Raw genomic sequence first — 13,258 nt, 5'->3', positions numbered from 1 at the left:
AACAGAAAAACAATTGAAAGAATTAACAAGACCAAAAGCTGATACTTTGAAAAAAATCAACAGAAGTGATAAGCCATTGGCCAAACTGGCAGAAGAAAAACAGGAGAGGAAGCAAATAACCTGAATAAGAAATGAGATGGGCAATAATATAACTTAAAAATTGTACTCTAACAAATTTGAAAACCTAGAAGAAATGGATGAATTCCTAGAAACATACTACCTACCTAAACTAACACAAACAGAGGTACAACAACTAAATAGACCCATAAAAAAAGGAGAGATTGAACAGGTAATCAAAAAACTACCAGCCAAAAAAAAAGCCCTGGCTCGACTGGCTTCACTGCAGAGCTCTACCAAAGTTCCAGAGAAGAGTTAACACCACTACTACTAAAGGTATTTCAGAGCACCAAAATGGATGAAATACTCCCAAACTAATTCTATGAAGCTAGCATATCCCTGATACCAAAACCAGGTAAAGACACCACAAAAAAGAAAATTACAGACCCATATCTCTCAAGAACTTAGATGCAAAAATCCTCAAAAAATTCTAGCCAATAGAATTCAACAACATATCAAAAACATAATTCACCATGACCAAGTGGGATTCATACCAGGTATGCAGGGATGGTTCAACATTAGAAAAACAATTAATGTAATCCATCATATAAATAAAATGAAAGAAAAAAAATCACATGATTTTATCAATTGATGCAGAAAAGGCATTTGACAAAGTTCAACACCCATTCATGATAAAAACTCTCAGCAAAATAGGAATAGAAACAAAATTCCTCAACATAATAAAGGGCATTTTTGCAAAGCCAATAGCCAACATCATCCTAAATGGAGAGAGCCTGAAAGCATTCCCCTTGAGATCTGGAACCAGACAAGTATGGAATTTCTCACTACTCTTATTCAACATTGTGTTGGAAGTCCCAGACAGAACAATTAGGCTAGATAAAGAAATAAAGGGCACCCACATTGGCATGGATGAAGTCAAAGTGTCTCTCTTTGGATATGACACAATCTTATACACAGAAAACTCTAAGGAATCAGCAGAGTATTGGGATACAAGATAAACATATAAAAATCAGTTGGATTGCTCTACACCAACAAAAAGAACATCAAAGAGGAATCACCAAATCAATACCATTTACAGTAGCCCCCAAGAAGATAAAATACTTAGGAATAACTCTTACCAGAGATGTAAAAGACTTATACAAAGAATACTACAGTACACTTTTGCAAGAAACCAAAAGAGACCTACATAAGTGGAAAAACACACCTTGCTCATGGATAGGAAGACTTAACATAAACATGTCTATTCTACCAAAAGAGATCTATAGATTTAATGCAATTACAATCCAAATTCCAAGAACATTTTTTAATGAGATGGAGAAACAAATCACCAAGTTCATACGGAAGGGAAAGAGGCCCTGGATAAGTAAAGCATTACTGAAAAAGAAGAACAAAGTGGGAGGCCTTACTCTACCTGATTTTAGAACCTATTATACCACCGTAGTAGTCAAAACAGCCTGGTACCTGTACAGCAACAGATACATAGACCAATGGAACAGAACTGAGAATCCAGACATAAATCTATCCACATGTGAGCAGTTGATATTTGACAAAGGCCCCAAAGCAGTTAAATGAGGAAAAGACAGTCTTTTTAACAAATGGTGCTGGCTTAACTGGTTATCTGTCTACACAAAAATAAGCTCAAAATGGATGAAAGACCTAGATATAAAATCTAAAATGATTAAGATCATGGAAGAAAAAATAGGGGCAACTTTAGGAGCCCTAATACATGACATAAACAGTATACAAAACATTACTAACAATGCAGAAGGAAAACTACATAACTGGGAGATCCTAAAAATCAAGCACCTAGCTCATCCAAAGACTTCACCAAAAGAGTAAAAAGATTAGCTACAGACTGGGAAAAAGTTTTTAGCTATGACATTTCCAATCAGTGCCTGACTTCTAAAATCTATACGGTACTGCAAAAATTCAAATATGAAAAGACAGATAACCCAGTTAAAAAATGGGCAAAAGATATGAACAGACACTTCACTAAAGTAGACATTCAGGTAGCTAACAGATACATGAGGAAATGTTCAGGATCATTAGCCATTAGAGAAATGCAAATCAAAACTACAATGGGATTCCATCTCACTCCAACAAGGCTGGCATTAATCCAAAAAGCACAAAATAATAAATGTTGAGGAAACTGTGGAGAGATTGGAACACTTACACACAGCTGGTGGGAATGTAAAATGGTATACCACTTTGGAAATCGATTCGGCCCTGGGTCGACTCGAGGGCAACGGGTTTACGGGTTATAAAGGTAGAAATAAAACTACCATACGATCCAGCAATCACACTCCTTGGAATATATCCTAGAGAAATAAGAGCCTTTACACGAACAGACATATTCACACCCATGTTCATTGCATCACTGTTTACAATAGCAAGAAGATGGAAGTAGGAGGCGGGGCCAAGATGGCGGACTAGGTGGACGCTACCGCGGATCCGTCTTGCAACAAAGACTCAGAAAAACAAGTGAATCGATCACATACATAACAATCTATGAACTCTGAACAACAAACACAGACTTAGAGATGGAGAACGAACAAATACGGGCAGACAGCGATTGTTTTCAGAACCAGGAGCCAGCGTACCAGGCAGGTGACCTTTGGAGCCCGATCTGGGGCAGAGCCCAGGGGGGCAGACAGCACAGACAAGGGGCCCAGCCCTACCCCCCGAACTCATCCCGGGAGAGAGCCTAGCTGGTTGGCACGGGCGGCGTAGCGGCGCAGCCGGTGGGAGAAGCACCTGGGAGGGAGTGACTGATCTTGGAGCCGGGAGAGCAGCGTCCCAGCCGGGGAGCCGTCCCGCCGGGAGTTTGGCGGGAAGCGGGCGTGGCGCGAGTGTGGGGATCAGCTATATTTCCATAAAGCGACCCCAGGGGCGGGCCCAGCCGTTCGTGCGGGCGACGCGCACCCAGTTCACGCGAGCAGTTCGGCGCACCGGAGGGAGAAGTCCCCGGGAGGAAGTGACAGGTCTCGGAGCGGGGAGAGCAGCGTCCCAGCCGGGGAGCCGTCCTCCTGGGATTTTGGCGGGGGCGAGGCGTGAGCGCGTTCCCCTGAATAGACCCCAGGGCGGGCCCAGCTGTTCGTGCGGGCGACGCCCACCCAGTTAGCCGGAGCAGAGCGGCGCGCCGGAGGGAGAAGTCCCCGAGAGGAAGTGACAGGTCTTGGAGTGGGGAGAGCAGCATCCCAGCTGGGGAGCCGTCCTGCCGGGATTTTGGCAGGCGCGGGCGGAGCGTGAATGCGGGGTTCAGCTCTATATTCTGAGGTGCTACACTCCTAGCTCTCTGATCCCTCCCCCACCCTCCCCAGGCGGCTCCATTAACACCCGAATACCCTGAGCCAGAGGGAGAATTCAGATAGGTATCTGACTGCATTTTTTTTTAGCTGATGACCTGGAAAAACTAATTTCCCAGTGATGGCTCGGAGACAGCAGTCCATATCAAACCACATAAAGAAACAGACCATGACAGCTTCTCCAACCCCCCAAACAAAAGAATCAAAATCTTTCCCAAATGAAGATACAATCCTGGAATTATCAGATACAGAATATAAAAAACTAATTTACAGAATGCTTCAAGACATCACAAATGAAATTAGGCTAACTGCAGAAAAAGCCAAGGAACACACTGATAAAACTGTTGAAGAACTCAAAAAGATTATTCAAGAACATAGTGGAAAAATTAATAAGTTGCAAGAATCCATAGAGAGACAGCATGTAGAAATCCAAAAGATTAACAATAAAATTACACAATTAGCAACGCAATAAGAAGTCAGAGGAGCAGACTCGAGCAATCAGAATGTAGACTGGGACTTCTGGAGGACCAGGGAATCAACACCAACATAGCTGAAAAAAAATCAGATAAAAGAATTAAAAAAAGTGAAGAAACCCTAAGAATCATGTGGGACTCTATCAAGAAGGATAACTTGCGAGTGATTGGAGTCCCAGAACAGGGAGGGGGGACAGAAAACACAGAGAAAATAGTTGAAGGACTCCTGACACAAAACTTCCCTGACATCATGAAAGACGAAAGGATATCTATCCAAGATGCTCATTGAACCCCATTTAAGATTGATCCAAAAAGAAAAACACCAAGACATATTATCCTCGAACTTACCAAAACCAAAGACAAACAGAAAATTTTAAAAGCAGCCAGGGAGAAAAGAAAGGTTTCCTTCAAGGGAGAATCAATAAGAATAAGTTCAGACTACTCAGCAGAAACCATGCAGGCAAGAAGGGAATGGGACGACGTATACAGAGCACTGAAGGAGAAAAACTGCCAACCAAGGATCATATATCCAGCAAAACTCTCTCTGAAATATGAAGGCGAAATTAAGATATTTACAGATAAACACAAGTTTAGAGCATTTGCAAAAACTAAACCAAGACTGCAAGAAATGCTAAAGGAGATTGTTTGGCCGGATGACCAATAATATCAGGTACGAGCACAATACAAGGTCACAAAACAGAATGTCCTGATATCAACACAACTCAAATAGGGAAAGCACAAAAACAAACAAATTAAGATTAATTCTAATAAATAAATAAATAAACAAAATAATACACATAACAGGGAATCATGGAAATCAATAGATAAACGATCACAATAATCAAAAAGAGGGACTAAATACAGGAGGCATTGAACTACCAGACGGAGAGTGATACAAGGCGATATAGAACGATACAAGTTAGGTTTTTACTTAGAAAAATAGGGGTAAATAAAAAGGTAACCACAAAAAGGAATATCAATTCCATAACTCAAGAAAAAAGCCAAGAAAAACGTAACGACTCAACTAACATAAAGTTAAACATTATGAAAATGAGGATCTCACAATCTACTAAGAAAAACGTCTCAGCACAAAAAAGTATGTGGAAAAATGAAATGGCCAACAACTCACATGAAAAGGCATCAAAATGACAGCACTAAAAACTTATTTATCTATAATTACGCTGAATGTAAATGGACTAAATGCACCAATAAAGAGACAGAGAGTCACGGACTGGATAAAGAAACATGATCCGTCTATATGCTGCCTACAAGAGACACACCTTAGACTTAGAGACACAAACAAACTAAAACTCAAAGGACGGAAAAAAATATATCAAGCAAATAATAAGCAAAAAAAAGAGGCGTAGCAATATTAATTTCTGACAAAATAGACTTTAGACTTAAATCTGCCACAAAGGATAAAGAAGGACACTATATAATAATAAAAGGGACAATTGATCAGGAAGACATAACCATATTAAATATTTATGCACCCAATGACAGGGCTACAAAATACATAAATCAAATTTTAACAGAATTGAAAAGTGAGATAGACACCTCCACAATTATAGTAGGAGACTTCAACACACCACTTTCGGAGAAGGACAGGACATCCAGTAAGAAGCTCAATAGAGACACGGAAGACCTAATTACAACAATCAACCAACTTGACCTCATTGACTTATACAGAACTCTCCACCCAACTGCTGCAAAATATACTTTTTTTTCTAGTGCACGTGGAACATTCTCTAGAATAGACCACATATTAGGGCATAAAACAAATCTTTGCAGAATCGAAAACATCGAAATATTACAAAGCATCTTCTCAGACCACAAGGCAATGAAGCTAGAAATCAATAACAGAAAAACTAGGGAAAAGAAATCAAATACTTGGAAACTGAACAATACCCTCCTGAAAAAAGACTGGGTTATAGAAGACATCAAGGAGGGAATAAGGAAATTCATAGAATGCAACGAGAATGAAAATACTTCCTATCAAAACCTCTGGGACACAGCAAAAGCAGTGCTCAGAGGCCAATTTATATCGATAAATGCACACATACAAAAAGAAGAAAGAGCCAAAATCAGAGAACTGTCCCTACAACTTGAACAAATAGAAAGTGAGCAACAAAAGACTCCATCAGGCACCAGAAGAAAACAAATCATAAAAATTAGAGCTGAACTAAATGAATTAGAGAACAGAAAAACAATTGAAAGAATTAACAAAGCCAAAAGCTGGTTCTTTGAAAAAATTAACAAAATTGATAAACCATTGGCTAGACTGACTAAAGAAAAACAGGAAAGGAAACAAATAACCCGAATAAGAAACGAGAAGGACCACATCACAACAGACCCAAATGAAATTAAAAGAATCATTTCAGATTACTACGAAAAATTGTACTCTAACAAATTTGAAAACCTAGAAGAAATGGATAAATTCTTGGAAAAATACTACCTACAAAACTAACACATTCAGAAGTAGAACAACTAAATAGACCCATAACAAAAAAAGAGATTGAAACGGTAATCAAAAAACTTCCAACAAAAAAAGTCCTGGCCCAGACGGCTTCACTGCAGAGTTCTACCAAACCTTCAGAGAAGAGTTAACACCACTGCTACTGAAGGTATTTCAAAGCATAGAAAAAGACGGAATACTACCCAACTCATTCTATGAAGCTACCATCTCCCTGACACCAAAACCAGGTAAAGACATTACAAAAAAAGAAAATTATAGACCTATATCCCTCATGAACATAGATGCAAAAATCCTCAACAAAATTCTAGCCAATAGAATCCAACAACACATCAAAAAAATAATTCACCCTGATCAAGTGGGATTTATACCAGGTATGCAAGGCTGGTTTAATATCAGAAAAACCATTAATGTAATCCATCACATAAATAAAACAAAAGATAAAAACCACATGATCTTATCAATTGATGCAGAAAAGGCATTTGACAAAGTTTAACACCGATTTATGATAAAAGCTCTTACCAAAATAGGAATTGAAGGAAAATTCCTCAACATAATTTAGTTTATGCAAAGCCAACAGCCAATATCACTCTAAATGGAGAGAACCTGAAAGCATTTCCCTTGAGAACGGGAACCAGACAAGGATGCCCTTTATCACCGCTCTTATTCAACATCGTACTTGAAGTCCTAGCCAGGGCAATTAGGCTAGACAAAGAAATAAAGGGTATCCGGATTGGCAAGGAGGAAGTAAAGCTATCACTATTTGCAGATGACATGATCGTATACATGGAAAACCCTAAGGAATTCTCCAGAAAACTACTGAAACTAATAGAAGAGTTTGGCAGAGTCTCAGGTTATAAAATAAACATACAAAAATCACTTGGATTCCTCTACATCAACAAAAAGAACACCGAAGAGGAAATAACCAAATCAATACCATTCACAGTAGCCCTCAAGAAGATAAAATACTTAGGAATAAATCTTACCAAGGATGTAAAAGACCTATACAAAGAAAGCTATAAACCTCTGCTACAAGAAATTCAAAAGGACATACTTAAGTGGAAAAACATACCCTGCTCATGGATAGGAAGACTTAACATAGTAAAAATGTCTATTCTACCAAAAGCCATCTATACATATAACGCACTTCCGATCCAAATACCAATGTCGTATTTTAAGGGGATAGAGAAACAAATCACTAATTTCATATGGAAGGGAAAGAACCCCTGGATAAGCAAAGCATTACTGAAAAAGAAGAAGAAAGTGGGAGGCCTCACTCTGCCTGATTTCAGAACCTATTATACAGCTACAGTAGTCAAAACAGCCTGGTATTGGTACAACAACAGGCACATAGACCAATGGAACAGAATTGAGAACCCAGATGTAAATCCATCCATGTATGAGCAGCTGATATTTGACAAAGGACCAGTGTCAGTCAATTGGGGAAATGATAGTCTTTTTAACAAATGGTGCTGGCATAACTGGATATCCATTTCTAAAAGAATGAAACAGGACCCATACCTCACACCATGCACTAAAACTAAGTCCAAGTGGATCAAAGACCTAAACATAAAGACTAAAACGATAAAGATCATGGAAGAAAAAATAGGGACAACCCTAGGAGCCCTAATACAGGGCATAAACAGAATACAAAACATTACCAAAAATGATGAAGAGAAACCAGATAACTGGGAGCTCCTAAAAATCAAACACCTATGCTCATCTAAAGACTTCACCAAAAGAGTAAAAAGACCACCTACAGACTGGGAAAGAATATTCAGCTATGACATCTCAGACCAGCGCCTGATCTCTAAAATCTACATGATTCTGTCAAAACTCAACCACAAAAAGACAAACAACCCAATCAAGAAGTGGGCAAAGGATATGAACACAGATTTCACTAAAGAAGATATTCAGGCAGCCAACAGACACATGAGAAAATGCTCCGGATCATTAGCCATTAGAGAAATGCAAATTAAAACTACGATGAGACTCCATCTCACACCAACTAGACTGGCATTAATCCAAAAAACACAAAATAATAAATGTTGGAGAGGCTGGGGAGAGATTGGAACTCTCATACACTGCTGGTGGGATTGTAAAATGGTACAACCACTTTGGAAATCCATCTGGCGTTATCTCAAAGAGTTAGAAATAGAACTACCATACAACTCAGAAAGCCCACTCCTCGGAATATACCCTAGAGATACAAGAGCCTTCACACAAACAAATATATGCACACCCATGTTTATTGCAGCTCTGTTTACAATAGCAAAAAGCTGGAAGCAACCAAGGTGTCCATCAACGGATGAATGGGTAAATAAATTGTGGTATATTCACACAATGGAATACTACGCATCGATAAAGAACAGTGACGAATCTCTGAAACATTTCATAACATGGAGGGATCTGGAAGGCATTATGCTGAGCGAAATTAGTCAGAGGGAAAAGGACAAATATTATATAAGACCACTATTATAAGATCTTGAGAAATAGAAAAAACGGAGAAGAACACATACTTTTGTGGTTACAAAGAGGGTAGGGAGAGAGGGAGGGAGAGGGTTTTTTATTGATCAGTCAGTAGATAAGAACTGCTTTGGGTGAAGGGAAAGACAACACTCAATACAAGGAAGGTCAGCCTAATTGGACTGGACTAAAAGCAAAGAGGTTTCTGGGATAAAATGAAAGCTTCAAAGGTCAGCGGAGCAGGGGCTGGGGTCTGGGGAACATGGTTTGAGGGGACTTCTAAGTCAATGGGCAAAATAATTCTATTATGAAAACATTCTGCATCCCACTTTGAAATGTGGCGTCTGGGGTCCTAAATGCCAACAAGCGGCCATCTAAGATACATCAATTGGTCTCAACCCACCTGGAGCAAAGGCAAAGGAAGAACACCAAGGTCACACGACAACTAAGAACCCAAGAGACAGAAAGGGCCACATGAACCAGAGACCTACATTATCCTGAGACCAGAAGAACTAGTTGGTGCCCGGCCACAATCGATGTCTGCCCTGTCAGGGAGCACAACAGACACCTCCTGAGGGAGCAGGAGACCAATGGGATACAGACCCCAAATTCTCATAAAAAGACCATACTTAATGGTATGACTGCGACTAAAGGAATCCTGGAGGCAATGCTCCCCAGACCTTCTGATGGTACAGAACAGGAACCATCGCCGAAGACAACTCATCAGGCATGAAAAGGACTGGTCAGTGGCGCGGAGAGAGATGCTGATGAAGAGTGAGCTAATTAAATCAGGTGGACACTGGAGAATGTGTTGGCAACTCTCGACTGGAGGGGGGATGGGAAGATAGGGAAAGAGGGAAGACGGCAAAATTGGCACGAAACGAAAGACTGAAAGGGCTGACTCAATAGGGGGAGAGCAAGTGGGAGAAGGGAGTAAGATGTATGTAAACTTACATGTGACAGACTGATTGGAATGGTAAATGTTCACTTGAAGCTTAATAAAAATTATTTAAAAAAAAAAAAAGATGGAAGTAACCAAGATGCCAATCAACAGATGAATGGATAAATAAATTGTGGTATATTTACACAATGGAATACTATGGATCCAGAAAGAACAGTGATGAATCTGTCAAACATTTCATAACATGGAGGAATCTGGAAGGCAGTATGTTGAGTGAAATTAGTCAGTTGCAAAAGGACAAAAATTGTATAAGACCACTATTATAAGAACTCGAGAAATAGTTTAAATAGAGAAGAAAACATTCTTTGATGGTTATGAGAGGGGGAAGGGAGGGAGGATGGGAGAAGAGTATTCACTAATTAGATAGTAGATAAGAACTACTTTAGGCAAAGGGAAAGACAACACACAATATAGGCGAGGTCAGCACAACTGGACTAAACCAAAAGGAAAGAAGTTTCCTGAATAAACTAAATGCTTCGAAGGCCAACACAGCAGGGGCGGGGGTTTGGGGACCATGGTTTCAGAGGACATCTAAGTCGACTAGCATAATAAAATCTATTAAGAAAACATTCTGCATCCCGCTTCGGGAAGTTGCATCTGAGGTCTTAAACGCTAGCAAGCAGCCATCTAAGATGCATCAATGGGTCTCAACCCACCTGAACCAAAGGAGAATGAAGAACACCAAGGACACAAGGTAATTACGAGTCCAAGAGACAGAAAGGGCCACATAAACCAGAAACTACGTGTAGCCTGAGACCAGAAGAACTAGATGGTGCCCGGCTACAACTGATGACTGTCTTGACAGGGAACACAACAGAGAACCTCTGAGGGAGCAGGAGAGCAGTGGGATGCAGAACCAAATTCTTGTAAAAAGACCAGACTTTATGATCTTATTGAGACTAGAAAGACCCGGTGATCATGGCCCTCAGACCTTCTGTTGGCCCAGGACAGGAACCATTCCCAAAGCCAACTCTTCAGACAGGAATTGGACTGGACAGTGGGCTGAAGAGGGATGCTGGTGAGGAGTGAGCTTCTTGGATCAGGTGGACACTTGAGACTATGTTGGTATCTCCTGCCTGGAGGGTAGATGAGAGGGTAGAGGGGGTTAGAAGCTGGAGAAATGACACAAGAAGAGAGTTCAGGGAGGGAGCAGGCTGTCTTATTAGGGGAAGAGCAATTGGGAGTATGTAGCAAGGTATATACAAGTTTTTGTGTGAGAGACTGACTATGTAAACTTTAGCTTAAAGCACAATAAAAATTAAAAAAAAATACATAGAAAAGATCAGGAAAAAAATTGTCTCAGCCAATATCATCCCTTTGTCTTTCAAATGAGTTTTGGTTATTCTGTTTTGTTTTTTTAAATTCATTTCTCTCTTTTTAATTTAGAAAGTTTCTATTGACATAACTTTAAGGTCATTGAGTATTTCCTTTGCCATGTCTGGTCTATGGATGAACCCATTCACTGCATTTTTCATTTCTGCTTCACTGTTCATGATTTCTAGGATTTCATTGTTATCCTTTTTTAGACTTTTCCTCTCCTTGCTTACATTACTCATCTGTTCTTAACTGTAGCCACTTTTTTCCATTAGAGTCCTTGGCGTAATAATCATGTTCTTGTTATTAGGTGCCATCGAGTCAGTTTCAACTCATAGCGACCGTGTGTACAACAGAACAAATCATTGCCCAGTCCTGCCCCATCTTCACAATCATTGTTATGCTTGAACCCATTGTTGCAGGCACCGTGTCATTCCATCTCATTGAGGGTCTTCCTCTTTTTCACTGACCCTCTACTTTACCAAGCGTGAAGTCCTTCTCCAGGGACTGGTCCCTCCTGATAACATGTCAAAAATATGTGAGACAAAATCTTGCCATCCTCACTTTCAAGAAGCATTTAGCTGTACTTCTTCCAAGACAGATCTGTTTGTTTCATTGGCAGTCCATGATATATTCAATATTCTTCACCAACACCATAATTCAAAGAAATCAATTCTTCTGTCTTCCTTATTCATTGCCCAGCTTTCACATGCGTATGAGATGACTAAAAACACCATGGCTTGGGTCAGGTGCACCTTAATCCTTAAAGTGAAATCTGTGCTTTTGAACACTTTAAAGAAGTCTTTTGGAGCAGATTTGCCCGTTGAAATGGGTCGTTTGATTTCTTGACTGCTGCTTCCATGGGTATTGATTGTGGATCCAAGTAAAATGAAATCCTTGACAACTTCAATATTTTCTCCATTTATCACGATGTCACTTACTGGTCCAATTGTGAGGATTTTTGTTTTCTTTATGTTGAGGTGTACCATTCTGAAGGCTGTGGTCTTTGAGCTTCATCAGTAAGTGCTTTCAGCAAAGTTGTGTCATCTGCATGTTACAGGTTGTCAGTGAGTTTTCCTCCAATCCCGATGCCCTGTTCTTCTTCATATAGTTCAGCTTCTCATACTATTTGCTCAGCATACAGATTGAATAAGTATGGTGCAAGAATGCAACCCTGATGCACATCTTTCCTGACTTTAAACCACGCAGTATCTACTTGTTCTGTTCTAATGACTGCTTCTTGATCTATGTACAAGTTCATCATGAGCACACTTAAGTGTTCTGGGATTTCCATTCTTCACAATGTTATTCATAATTTGTTATGAACCACATAGTTGACTGCCTGTGCATAGTAAATAAAACATAGGTAAACATTTTTCTCGTATTTTCTGCTTTCAGCCAGGATCCATCTGACATAAGCAATGCTATCCCTCATTCCACAATCTTTTGAATCCAGCTTGAATTTTTGGCAGTTCCCTGTCGATGTACTTGCTGCAACTGCTTTTGAATGATCTTCAGCAAAATTTTATTTGGGTGTGATATTAATAATATTGCAAATACCTTTTTTCAACAACATAAATGGTAACTATACACATGGACCTTGCCAGATGGAATACAAAAGAATCAAATCAACTACATCTGTGGAAAGAGACGTTGAAAGCCCAATATTATCAGTTAGAACAAGGCCAGAGGCCAACAGTAGAACAGGCCATCAACTGCTCATGTGCAAATTCAAGTTGAAGCTGGAGAAAGTTAGAACAAGCCCATGAGAACCAAAGTACAACCTTGAGTACATCCTACCTGAATTTAGTGACCATCTCAAGAATAGATTTGTCACGAGGGAGGCAGAGCCAAGATGGAATAGACAGACACTTTGGGTGAGGCCTATTTACAAGAAAGACCCAGAAAAACAAGTGACATGAGTATATTCGTGACAACCTGGGAGCCCTGAGCTTCAAAGGCAAGCTTAGAAAATGAACTGAGGGGCAGGGGGAGGAAGAGACCATTCAGAAGTGGAGAGGAGTTAACGGACCTGAATTGCGGGGAGCCCTCAGGCACCATTCCTGGAGCTGGGGAGGCAGTGGCGGGCTGGTACTAGCTTTCGGCCGCAGTTTCCTCAGGGAGAAGCAGCCAGCCGCACAGCCTACTCACACTTCTGAAATCAGAGAAGAACGGCTATCTCAGCAAA

Source organism: Loxodonta africana, chromosome 4, assembly GCF_030014295.1.
Source record: "Loxodonta africana isolate mLoxAfr1 chromosome 4, mLoxAfr1.hap2, whole genome shotgun sequence".
NCBI classification, from domain to species: Eukaryota; Metazoa; Chordata; class Mammalia; order Proboscidea; family Elephantidae; genus Loxodonta; species Loxodonta africana.
Note: the sequence above shows the minus strand (reverse complement) of the source record.